General features: G+C 38.6%; 1 long non-coding RNA gene across 1 annotated transcript; it reads left to right on the top strand.

Annotated features, from left to right (window-relative positions):
• Nucleotides 1–1518: 1518 nt before the first annotated feature.
• LOC128319652 (uncharacterized) lies at nucleotides 1519–5527 on the top strand. Its single transcript, XR_008303135.1, has 2 exons — nucleotides 1519–4055; nucleotides 4931–5527. It is a non-coding gene; the product is annotated as an uncharacterized LOC128319652 (long non-coding RNA).
• Nucleotides 5528–12343: the final 6816 nt, after the last annotated feature.

The following is a 12343-nucleotide window of genomic DNA, read 5'->3' on the forward strand; positions in this document are numbered from 1 at the left end:
AGCAGCTTGTTATTTAACCATCTTGACAGCGCCTCACACTCTGAAGTAGCGATATTCGGTACATTTATCCAGTATAAACGCCTCGCACTTTTCAGACAATGCGCTGCTCAGGCGGTAAGCCCCCAGTTAATGACGTCACTGTGCGGCTAGTGCGTCACTACACGGGGCATAACCTGAAACCCAGCCAGTGTGGCCAATGAATTGAAAGAAATCTCTTAAATTAAAGATGTTTGATTAAGATTTTCCAGGAAAATCCGAAACAAACCAAGAGACCTTTTGATAACGCCATGAATTATGTAAGAATATTAAACAGGAGTAGCTGCTGCTTCATGCATGATCACAGCAGTTGATGCATGATCACAGCAGTTGCACACTGAACTGCCTGAAAACACACGTGAAAACAATTCAAATGACACAGAAAACACATATTCTGTTTAAATAAGGCATTGTGTTTCTTAAAGTGCATTTAAGAAAAAAGCAGAGAAGCAGTGAGACGATATACTAAGGCACAGGCTCCTACCCTTGTCATGTAGTACCTCAGGTTCTGCACATTTTCTGCTGTAACACATCTGATTCAAACTAATCAGTTAAGTTACAGCCCTTCCTGAGTTGAAGAGTGTGTGTTAGAGCAGGGGAAACATTAAAATGTGTAGGACAGGGGGTACTCCAGGACCAGTAATAAATAAACTTTTTTTGAGAAAAAAAAAAAAAAAAACCTCTCACCAATAACCTTGATTTTTTAATATATACAATTCCATCTTAATACAATAAACCCCACACACCAGCAGCTTATTCAAATAATATAAACACTAGGAAAATGTATAGCCATTAATGTATTGTGTAATATCACTGGAAAAGGAGACCTGGTCGAGTTAAAACTGAAAGACAACTCGAGTGAGTTCAGACAATTCACGAACAGATGCACTGGCTAACAGTGAAATACATAGTGCACTCTTAGAAATAAAAACGTCCCATCTAGCACATTAGTGCCTCTGGTGGAACCTCTAAAACTGTCTGTAGAATCCTGCAAACAAAGGTTTCCATTTCAGAAAAGGCTCCAAGTAAAACAGTATTAGAAAGCTAGAACTATCACCCATCTAAATAACTCTTCAGGAAACTTTTTTCCTGTAAGTGCACTTAGGTCAGATATCATTGCTTTAAATGAAGAAAGTGTTGTGGGTTGTGTAGTGCATATTTCCAGATTTGTGTAGAGCCTATTAGTGCAATATCATTATTAGCTTCTCTTAGTACCCTAAGAAGCAAAAAGTGAAAAAATGGTATGTGACCCAAGGGTTTGACCTATCACAGTTTAACAGCATGGGAGGGGATCAACAGGCTCACATGCTCTGTAGGCCGATAACGTCTCTGTGCTTTCCTATCAGAGGTTCAAACAGGGACAGAGGGTGGAAACTGCAGTAATCACCCATAGCTCATGACTCAGCACCAAAGAAAGATCCTAAAAAAGATTGGATTGTAAACTAGTAATAAAAAAAGTTTTTGTCAGTTGTGTCCCTGTTTACTAGGTGTTTGGTTGTAGAAAAAGTGCTCCATGCTTCTAACCACGTCTGACAAACCTGTTGCTTGCATATGTCTAAGAAAAGTTCGCTAGGAGATTTCACTGCTAATTACAGGTTTATGATGAACTTCTAAAATGAAAATGTAACGTTGAATAATTGATTTATTCACCACTGTTTTTTTTTATTCCCCAAGGTCTTCATGGTGAAACAGAGAAAAGAAAAGGAAAAAACAGGTTTGTGTTTTTCTATTATCAGGTGGTCTGTAACTTTTTTTAATGTGCTAAAGATTGTCAAAATTGTGTTTAAATATTCAGTAGCTAGCATGTTAACTGTGCTATTGTATGTTTATCAGTTTATTAATTTGAAGGTTATTAAATGAAGTACATTTATTTTTAGAAAAAAAAAACCTTATAAAAAAATAGATTTTTTTTTTTAACAAAACCACACTTGTCACAATTATTGGTACTCTTAGAAATACTTATGAACAAAATGTAGCATGTTCCCATTTCTATTTTAGCTTTTAAGGTTTACCTGAGTGTTTAGGAACTGTTAAGTGATCATCCATGACTTCCTGATGTCAGGTTAATGCCGATAGCCATGTGGGACTACAGCATAAACTAAGTCACTAGATCATGAACACCTGAACCACATTTATGCACAATGAGCGCCAGTATTTAAGTCACATTTGTATAGCACTCCTTGTCTAGTGTCTGTTGTGAGTAGTGTTGTTGTATGTTGTCGTATCCATGCCATGTTCCTCTCATGGGGGCAGTCGCAGCCTAATGGATAGAGAGTCGGACTTGCAACCTGAAGGTGAACCTGAAGGTTGTGGGTTCGAGTCTCAGGTCCGGCAGGGATTGTAGGTGGGGGGAGTGAATGACCCGCGCTCTCTCCCACCCTCAATACCACGACTGAGGTGAGACCCTTGAGCAAGGCACTGAACCCCCAACTGCTCCCTGGGCACCGCAGCAAAAGAGGCTGCCCACTGCTCCGGGTGTGTGTTCACGGTGTGTGTGTTTGTGTGTTCACTGCTGTGTGTGTGTGCACTTGGATGGGTTAAATGCAGAGCACAAATTCCAAGTATGGGTCACCATACTTGGCCACAAGTCACTTCACTTCATGCTTGTTTGGTTTGTGTTTAGTCCTAGTCTTTTTTCACATGTCTCATGTGAAATACTTTTAATGAAATACTCTGCATTTGCATCTGTCTCTGACTAATCTGTGACACCTGACACAGAAGCTAATTTTCCTTAGTCATTTATCAGGGAGATTAATACACAAAAGAAATGAGACAAAAGTGTGCTGAGATTCATTGTTCAAACTATTTTGAAGATGTGGCAGAAGAAAAGCCTTTTCTAAACACAAACGTAAGTGCCTGGAGTGTACTAGATACTAACTGAACTCTGACAGGAACCAGGTTCTATGGTTGGAGGAGACAAAAATAGACATTTTTGGCATCAAGCACTCAAAGAAAGTGATATAGAAAAGAACCAAATTCCCACTGTTAAGTATGGTGGAGGATCTGTGATGATGTGGGACTGCTGTTCCAATGCTTCTGAGAACATTGTTAGGACACATGGCATCATGCACTCCATGAAATACCATGAGATTTTAAGTGAAAATCTGGATATTTTAAATTGAAAATGTACAACTGGGTTGTGCTTGGATCTTCCAGCAGGATAGCGATACAAAACAACTTCCAAATCCACATTAAAAATGACCTAAACCCCATTGAAAACCTGTGGGATGAGCTGAAGAGGAGAGTCCACGAGAGAGGACCAAGGACTCTACAGCATGCTGAGAGCATTGAGGCTTTGTCTCAGATTCCAGTCTCATCAAGTGTTATAGGAAAAGACTCACTGCTATAATGTTGGCAGAGGGAGGTTTTACAAAGTACCAAATACAGTGGTGCCAATAATTGTGACATATATGATTGTGTGTTTTTTTTAAATCTCATTTTTAATTAGGTTTTCCTTAATATTTTCAGTGTAAGATAAAGTCAGATAATTCTGATGCTGACTATAGTTTATGTAATAATGCAGCATGTTTAAGGTCTACAGGAAGAGATACAGGAAGTTCAGTTGCAATTGCAGGTATGGGTGTTACTATGTATATTTCCTCAGAACCAGAAGGCATGCTGAAAAGATCATTACAGTTTGAAAATGAAGTCCATCTGGAGCAGTGAGGTTTCTGGTAGCTGGAAAAAAGTCTAAAACCAAAAAAATTAAATAAATAAATGAATAGTGTTTAGTGAAAACATAGCTGGAAGTGGGGGGTGATGAAACATCAGAAACATCTGTAGGTAGCTATAAACTGTGACTTTTGGATGGCCTTGACTATCCAAAAGACAAAAAGTCAAAATTTACTTAAAACGGTTAAATCTACTTAATATACTAATTGTATGTATATTATGTTATATGAATGTTATTATGGACCTGCTTGATCTATCCTGATGCCCTACTTCTGGTTGGATTTCTCATCATTTGGAAACCATTTGCTGCTGCTGAGGATGGCCCCACACGGACAGCCTAAAGTGACGTGAGTTTACTGTGGATGGTTACACTTAGAAACCATGAAGACGGCTTTGGAACTGTTCAGCTGATACGAAAAGTTTTGCTATGATGGCTTAGGACTACAGTTGCTTTGATAGCTTTAGGACTGCAGTTTCCACAAACAGTTTTGCACTCAAGTCTCCATCACTGAACAGTTGATAACCTCAACAAAATAGACTTCATGTGTAAACTATAATGAACTTTCCTGGTTACATAATTACACTTTTTGACCATATAGTATACAGTTTAGAAGGGAATTATTTATAATGGCACTCTCCAGTGTCACCCAGATGAGGATGGGTTCAGTTTTGAGTCTTGTTCCTCTCAAGGTTTCTTCCTCATATCATCTCAGGGAGTTTTTTCTTGCCACTGTTACCTCTTGCTGAGTAGGGATAAATTCATAAATTTAATATTTATATCCTGAATTTATATCTTTCTTTAAAGCTGCTTTGTGACAATGTCCATTATTAAAAGCGTTATACAAATAAAATTTAATTTAATTGAATTATGTTCATAGCTTTCATCTGCCTAAATATATAAGATTTTTAGATATTTTAACCAATTACAAGCTGTTGTAAGTATATGTAAAGCATTCATTATGTTTATTTGAAATAAACCATATGTTTGACAGGTTTAAAAACAGCATTTTTATGGTATTTGATTTTAAAAAAACAGCATTACTGAACACAAACAAGGTCCACATGCTGTGAAAACATTCAGGACACAAGGTTTCTTTTTTTAATAAGCTTGTTGCATACTTGAAATTGAAAACTTCTCCTATTATAGTATTTTAAGGATTACTTAGGGGATTTGCTTATTTCCATTAACCTATTTTCCTTGTCTTGTGATGTTGATCAACAGGTGGCAGTGGTGAGCTTTGTGGGCCCAATCATATAACAAAGGACAGATCCTGTAAGAAGCTTGCATGTTAAATCATGAACTAAATAAAAGAAATGCCCAAGATTTGCTTGTGTTTCCTTTTTTGACTTGTTCACCTGTCAGATTTAATACAGACACAAAATGATAATAATGGTATGATTATTTATCTATCACTGATATAATCTTATTCATTCACTACTAGATACAGTATAAATCCTACATGTTGTCTGCTTAGCCTTTGACTTGAGCACCAACAAGATTAACCTGGGATAAAGGAAATATTTTAGCACATCCTTACTGAAAGGCAGGTGAGCGAATGATGTCTAGCTTCAGTCTACAAGACGATTGCTCACAATTTTTACCCATAAATTCCAAGTTTCCCTGGATTAATATGTGGAATCATTTCCATTTCCCTGATATTACATTCATCTCCTTTGGCACAGCCTCTCTTCATCTTTGAGTTTGTCAAGGCTATGTCCTGTCCTCTAATTATCTTTTGGCAGATAATTACAACTGATTAATTATTGTTGAAGGCTTATTAGGAGAAGCTGTTTTTGAAAGGGTTTTTTTTTTTATTTTCTTAGAATAAATCAACTTCAATCAAAGGTTAGATTTCTCTCATATTTTCAGTGCAAGATTAAGCTAAATAACCACGAGACATTCATACTTTTTTAACTGACCTTTATCAAGGATGCCAGTAATTCTGGAGCTGATTGTTGTTTATGTAATAAGACAGCAGATAGGACAGATAGTACATTTCCCTTGTTCAGTGATATTATATTCCGTTATGCTGAGTTTCTCATGGCTATGTCCTGTCCCCTATTTTGTGAAAGAATTAAATAGGATTCCTTGTTACTGAAGGCTTGTGAGCAGTCTGAACAGTGTCTTGTAGAGAGCACTACTGAATTACACCTGTCGACATAGGCAGAGTCAGAGAGGCATTTGTGAGGCTGGTTGTTTCCAGCAGGAAGGATGTGGGTTAGCAAGCACGTAGGTATACAGCAAATTATACACCACCATGGAGCTTTACCTGCAGCACAATCAATATTCAGCTGTGGTCTCTCTCTTTTACTCAGCAAAACATAAAAATTCACACTCATGCCAAATTATATCATGTCAATTTTACACTAATTTTCTGATAAATTGTGAATATGTCTGTTTTCAAACCTGTGATGACTGATGACTTATTTACTCCCCACGCTCACCTAAGACACACACACATATATAAACACACCCACACACTCACATACACACACACATTCGCTCTATATCATTATGGTCATACTGTGACAAGATTATTTTCCTCTCACACACACACACACACACACACACACATTTACTTGCTGGAGAAAGGCAGTATTACAGTATTATTTTTGACTAGGATTAGTGGCAACATGCAGAAAGAACAATAATTCTCTCTATTTAGGGAGACTATCAACACATTACTTGTTTTCAGAGGATCAAAATTTTTTACACCAGTTCTGCTACTGCAGAGGAAGTGCTGCACAAGCAAGCTTTGCAACCAGCTATGCCCACGTATCAGTTACACAGTAGATTCACATTTTCATTATAAATTACAATTTCATGAATAATTTTACACCATAACCACTTGTTATTAAACGTTTTTAATAACCTTTTAAGCCACTTCCATTAAGTCAAAGCTTTTTCAGTAGGCCCACATATTTTCTCTGCAGTAGTCACATGATAGGTGTGAAGTAATATTACTCTGTGATGGAGTAAATGATAAATAAATACTTGTATTCACAATCCCCTCTTTTGTGATAGTTGGCATTGAGGCAAATAGGGATTTTGTCCTACATACTGTATACAAAGCAGCAATTACAATCATATAACACATCATTGCAATATTTTAATGATATTTCCAACTCAAAGCCTAAAGGTGTCCTCCAGCTGTCACTTAGATGTTGTTCTTTCACTGAATATATTGTATATACTGTACTGAAAAGAAAGTGTTCACCAATGGTTCTCTCCGGGTTTGTTAGATAATTAAGCGTTGTTGGCTTCCCAAAAAGGTTCTACTTGGAGCGTTTTCCGATAGGGAAACACTCTGTTGTAGTGTTTTACCTTAGATAGGCAACCAGAGAACCCTCAAGGGTTCTAAATGTTCTAAGAGCATACTGTATTTCAGTATAGTTGGACTGGAAGTAAAGTCCATCCAGGACATGTACAATGCAGCTTCCTCTCTGTGGTTGTACTGGTGATTTATACATGCCAAAAACAGTAAAGCTAATGTGCTTTGGCTGTGCATTGTAATCAGGCCACACAAAGGGAAAGGCACTTTTGGATTTCCTGCACGTAAGTTAAAAAGTAAAGGACTAAAAGGCAGGAACAAGCATAGTAGTCTTCACATAAAGAACTTAATTTGTGTTTTGGAGCAGGAGGGTTTTTTTAACCACTGAGCTAAGGGCATGTTGTGTTAAGGCGAGTTTAGCAGAAGTCCAAGTCAGTCCATTATCAGCTCCTGTATTATTGCCATTATTAGCATTCACTTGATGCATCGAATTTGGTCTCCACATAACTCTACATAATGGTATAACATCCTGGCTCTCCAACATACTGATTAACTAAATAATAAATATTACAAGTCTGAAGGTTCTGGAAGAGCTTCCTTCTTATGTCTGTCTTTTACACACTGCAGACAAGCTGCAGATTTCCTGGCTACTCTGTTTAGATAATAACATCAGCAGCACTCCTCACCTGCTGTGAGTCTTTGGCCCAGGGGAATACATCCAGCTTCTGTTTCTTCTTGTTTTCCTCCTTTACTGCTCTTCACTGATGAGTGAGCTGTGCTTATAATTCACAAGAGATTTCATGCTCTTTGTAATTCATACTTTGAGCTTCAGTGCCTCATAAGTTAGTGCTGAAAACTATTTCATTTGCTTTCTGAAGCCATGATCTGATCTAGAGAAACATCCCTCCAAGTGGCATGGTCAAGTCATCAGGAGGAGCAGGCCACGTGCTGTTGGCCTCCCTAAAGCTGAGGAGAGCAGAGCCGGTTACTGCGCTCTTCTGAAGCCCTGCCAGCCTTTCTTCCTGTTCCCTGGTCCTCAGTGACAGCTGTAGGGCTTTGAAGAGGGTGCAGGCCAACAGGCTGCTGTAGGTAACCTGCAGATTGGATGCTGTGGGTCGACTTTGGCAGAGAATGGTTTGCTGGTCTGCACTGCTCTTCAGCTCTCTCTGTAGTTCTGTGAATTGCACATATTTAAATGTTTCTTCTGTCTTTGCCCTTTTGAAAAGGGTATGTTGCAAGAAAGAATCTCTTTATTTATGGCATCTGAGAAAAGTTCACAAGTGTTTGCAAAACGTTAAGTTAATGTATTGTTGTTCTATAGAGGATGCAAAGACAAAATATAACCATTCAACGAAATGCTGACCATTATTTTCAGTTTGTCATTTTCTTAAAATAAATCCTGTATATTAGTCTAATTAGCACAGGGAATGATAGGCCCATTAGTCATTTTTCTGGCAAGTACTGAAACATTGCAGGCACAAAAGCAAAATTATTACTTGGTCTAATGCCTACATGACCACACTCAATTTAACAAGAGTGAATAATTCCTGGCATAAAGCTGCACTGGACATTGCCAGCTCCCTCCATGGCCTGACTCTGCTGCCTGCCTCAGTGCTGTGATAAAGGAAAATGTCGAGCACAAGGCTGGAGGAAAGACCTGTGCTTTCAGTAAAATAGGCGCCATGAAGTTTAACACAGAATTTGTGGACATTAAAATAGCTGTGATCTCCCCTACAGACCCATGCCCCTGAAGCTGAGACAATGATGAATATAAAAGGATGCGGGGAAGAGAACTAACAGGGCTAACTTATTACTGTCTACACAGTTGGAATATACTTGCCAGCTTTCTTCTTAGGCACAGGCGCCATGACTCACAAGGCTCACACCTCATATCATGCCAATACTTGTGCCAAAAACTAAAAACCAGCAAAATTATTGCTCAGAAATGCTCTGCCCTGATGCTTGCAGGAGTTCCTGCATGTTTGTGGAGCAAATGTTTTAATCCAACTCCCAGGGCAGCTTGATCAGGTTAACTTCTCAGATATATTTATATAGGTTCAGATTTGATTACACTTGTCAGACCTGTGAAAATGAGCTGACCTGGATCTTGTTCCTCTAATGAGGCATGGTTCAACCTACACCATACCTCCATTATTCATTCTGTCTAGCAGTCATGAGGACAGACAGGAAGTTCAAGTACCAGGGTCACGGTTTATGTTGTCTTTATTTAAGTGTACCCCATTAAACATCAATGTCTTATATAATTAGATTTATTGCTGGGAAAAGCATACAAGGGGCTGTGTGCTGAGTGCTGTGCTGTTGTCAGATAGATCCCATGCCTTGTATAGCTAGACCTGTTTTGCTTTTACATGGCCAAGGATTTTTTTTTTGTTGTTTAAACAAAGTCTGCCATTGGATTTAAGCATAGTGCATGGTGATCGTGCTGATTTTGGTCCTTGTAAAAGATCTTTGTCCACAGAAATCATCCCATATTAAGTCTCATTATAGATATATCAGCTCCTTCAGTATTTTGCTTCACAGGCTAATGAGGACTTAAAGGTCCTAAAGCACTGTAATGTTGTTTAAAAGCAGCATACCATCAGTGCAGATGGTGCACTCAGTGGGAATCCATGGCCCCTCACTCTCTTGAGTTTATGGACCATTGCTGAACTTTGATAAACACTTCCTCTACTTGTGGCTTTTTATCTCTGCACCGCTCTGTGGGAAGTAAAAGTCTTTGCATGCTGTACCTCTATCTTCTTCTGTGGTTCTCAGTGGTTTGTGGCAGTGTGCATTAAAGTCATCTATGACAGACGTGTGAACACAGTGCACTGACATTCTGCAAATGAAAAGCACTAGTTACTATAAAAAAAATGTTCAAATGATTAGAGCAAATGCTTGTTCATTTTAGGCACATATCATTCAAACCACTAGATATAGCATTTGTATACCCTCATATGTTTGAATGCTGTTATATAGAATGTGTAATGCAATACTGTATATTGCAGTTCAATATTTTGCTCTCCAAAAAATCTATTTTAAAATTTCACTACAGAAAAGGAAGATATGAAATAGATATGAAATGTGTGTGAATCCTGTGCAACCTGTATGGCAAAATCAACTAAAATTATTCTGAACACTTGATTGACATGGTAGTCACATGGTAGTGTGTGCTATGCTGATATGAATGTAACATTTACAGCAGTGTTCCTGGGGTATTTTTAACATTATGTGCACATTATTAAACACCTATCTTGTTAGTCCACTTTGTCAACGTCCAGTTAGAGAATGTAGCTCAGTTTTTTCCGTGCCCAGTTTGTGTTTGGCTTTATCAGTGTCAGTGTTTAACCACAGCATTGCTGTAGGTTGCACATTTTTGGTTAGTGGATTGTTTCTCAGCCCAGCAATGATACCGAGGTGTTGAAAAAAATCTCATTGACTGTGCTGTCTGATATACTCCTCCCAGTGCCCACATATTACCATGTCACTACCATGCCAGTGTCATTGCTGTGCTGAGAAATACTATCTGCTCAGTGATGGTTCCTTTCTACTGATGGATGGGGTGTGGGAATTAATTGTGTGTAGCAAAAGATGGGTCAAAGTTAGTCCACCAGAGTGAAGATGTACTTTATAAAATTGCCAACAAATGTAAATATATGCTAGATGTAATTAATACAATGGCAACCGTGCCTTGCTCTGGGATCTATGAAGCACCTTACATCAACAACTAGTGAATGTAAAATCAGCATGCGTGAAGAACTTTTTCTCCAACATTGTGTAACAGTCTGGGCTGTAAGCCTTTGGAACAGTGTGTTTCAATGGACTGTCTACAGCCTTGTGATAACTCCAGGATGGTGTTAGGAGTTGTAGTATGGGAGTGACTCACTGGTCTGTTAGATTTGAAAGATTTGAGAGCCTCAGGACAACTCACAGTAGCAGAGGCACTAAGCAAGCAAGACTCATTATTCTTTTGTATTTTTCTTTTCATCATTTTATAATAATCAAGATTCTCATTTGCTAACCCTTGTGGCATTCAGGAAGTATTTCCAAGAACACCCTCGACTAAACTGCGTTGCTTCTATGTAGATTAAGGTGTTAATTAAGGAGAAAGCACACTTTATGAGATTCCATCTGGGGTTCCTTAAACTCTTTCACTGTTACTGATTAACAGACTTTAAGCGGTGCTTTAGGTACACTCACACCACTGACATTTAATCGTTTCCTTTCCCTCTTCAGCTTAATCTGTCCCAAGGGAACAGGCCAGGAGTAAAGAAAAAGTTCCACAGCAGACACACAAATGCAGTTAACCACCCACCCAACACCCAGTTATCATTTTATGACTATGATATATTTGTATATTTTAGTCTGTTTGTGTCAGACATACGTATTTTTAAAAAAAGTACAGTCTTCATACTGATCCTAAGCTTAAAGAAAAGATTTTATATGACTAAAGAGATTAGTCATATTTGCATTATCAAAGGTGAATTATTTAATCATCTGCCATCCTCTTTGCCTTCCTGTACTCCACATATTGTTCCAGAGTTCCCCTTGGATTTAATTCATTGTTCAGAGCAGAAAAATAACTTCCTGTTGGAGAGTTGGAGAACCCCTAGGTTGTTAAAGAAGGACAAGGTTAAAGCTCAGGTCACAGCATAATGCTTTCCATACCCTGAAACCCACTGTCATCTGTGTTCTCATCTCTGCATTTCACTATCAGCACACAGAACTAACTTTCCCGTGCTTCCCCCATGCATGGTTTGATTCATTGTGGGATCTACCTAAGGTCTATCTTTCCCCTTCATTCCTCTTTGTAGCAAGTGTACCCATGTTTAACCATAACCTACAGAGACATTTCTGATTTGTTCTGCTTTGCTGCCTGAACAATGCCACCAGTATGTTAAATCATAGCTGTCCACACCTTACTGCTGAGAAAGAGTGGCAATGAGCAACTGCAGCCTTTCAGAGGGAAAGGCAACAGTTAATTGGACAAAATCTGGTGCTGCAGTGATCTCTAGAAAGAAACCACAAAGAAGCAGGCCAACACCACATGAGTAGAATTGCTGCTATGAAAAAAAAAAAAAAAAAGATCATGACCGATGTAATCTTACTTCTTGTTTTGTGTTATTTTAACATGCTCTATTGTTCTGTTCCAGATTACCCCATTTCTCAGATCCCTCCACTAGCTTCATGTAGCTGCTCACATCAGATTCAAAACACTGATGCTTGCCCACAAAGCCAAAAGCAGAAAAGCCTTCTCCTGCCTCCAGGCACTTCTCAAACCCCACTCTACACCACAAGCATGGTTCAGCTGAACTCAACACCCCCATCCCTTAAGACACAAAGAACACATGCATCAAGACTCG

This window comes from Pangasianodon hypophthalmus, chromosome 12, assembly GCF_027358585.1.
Source record: "Pangasianodon hypophthalmus isolate fPanHyp1 chromosome 12, fPanHyp1.pri, whole genome shotgun sequence".
NCBI classification, from domain to species: Eukaryota; Metazoa; Chordata; class Actinopteri; order Siluriformes; family Pangasiidae; genus Pangasianodon; species Pangasianodon hypophthalmus.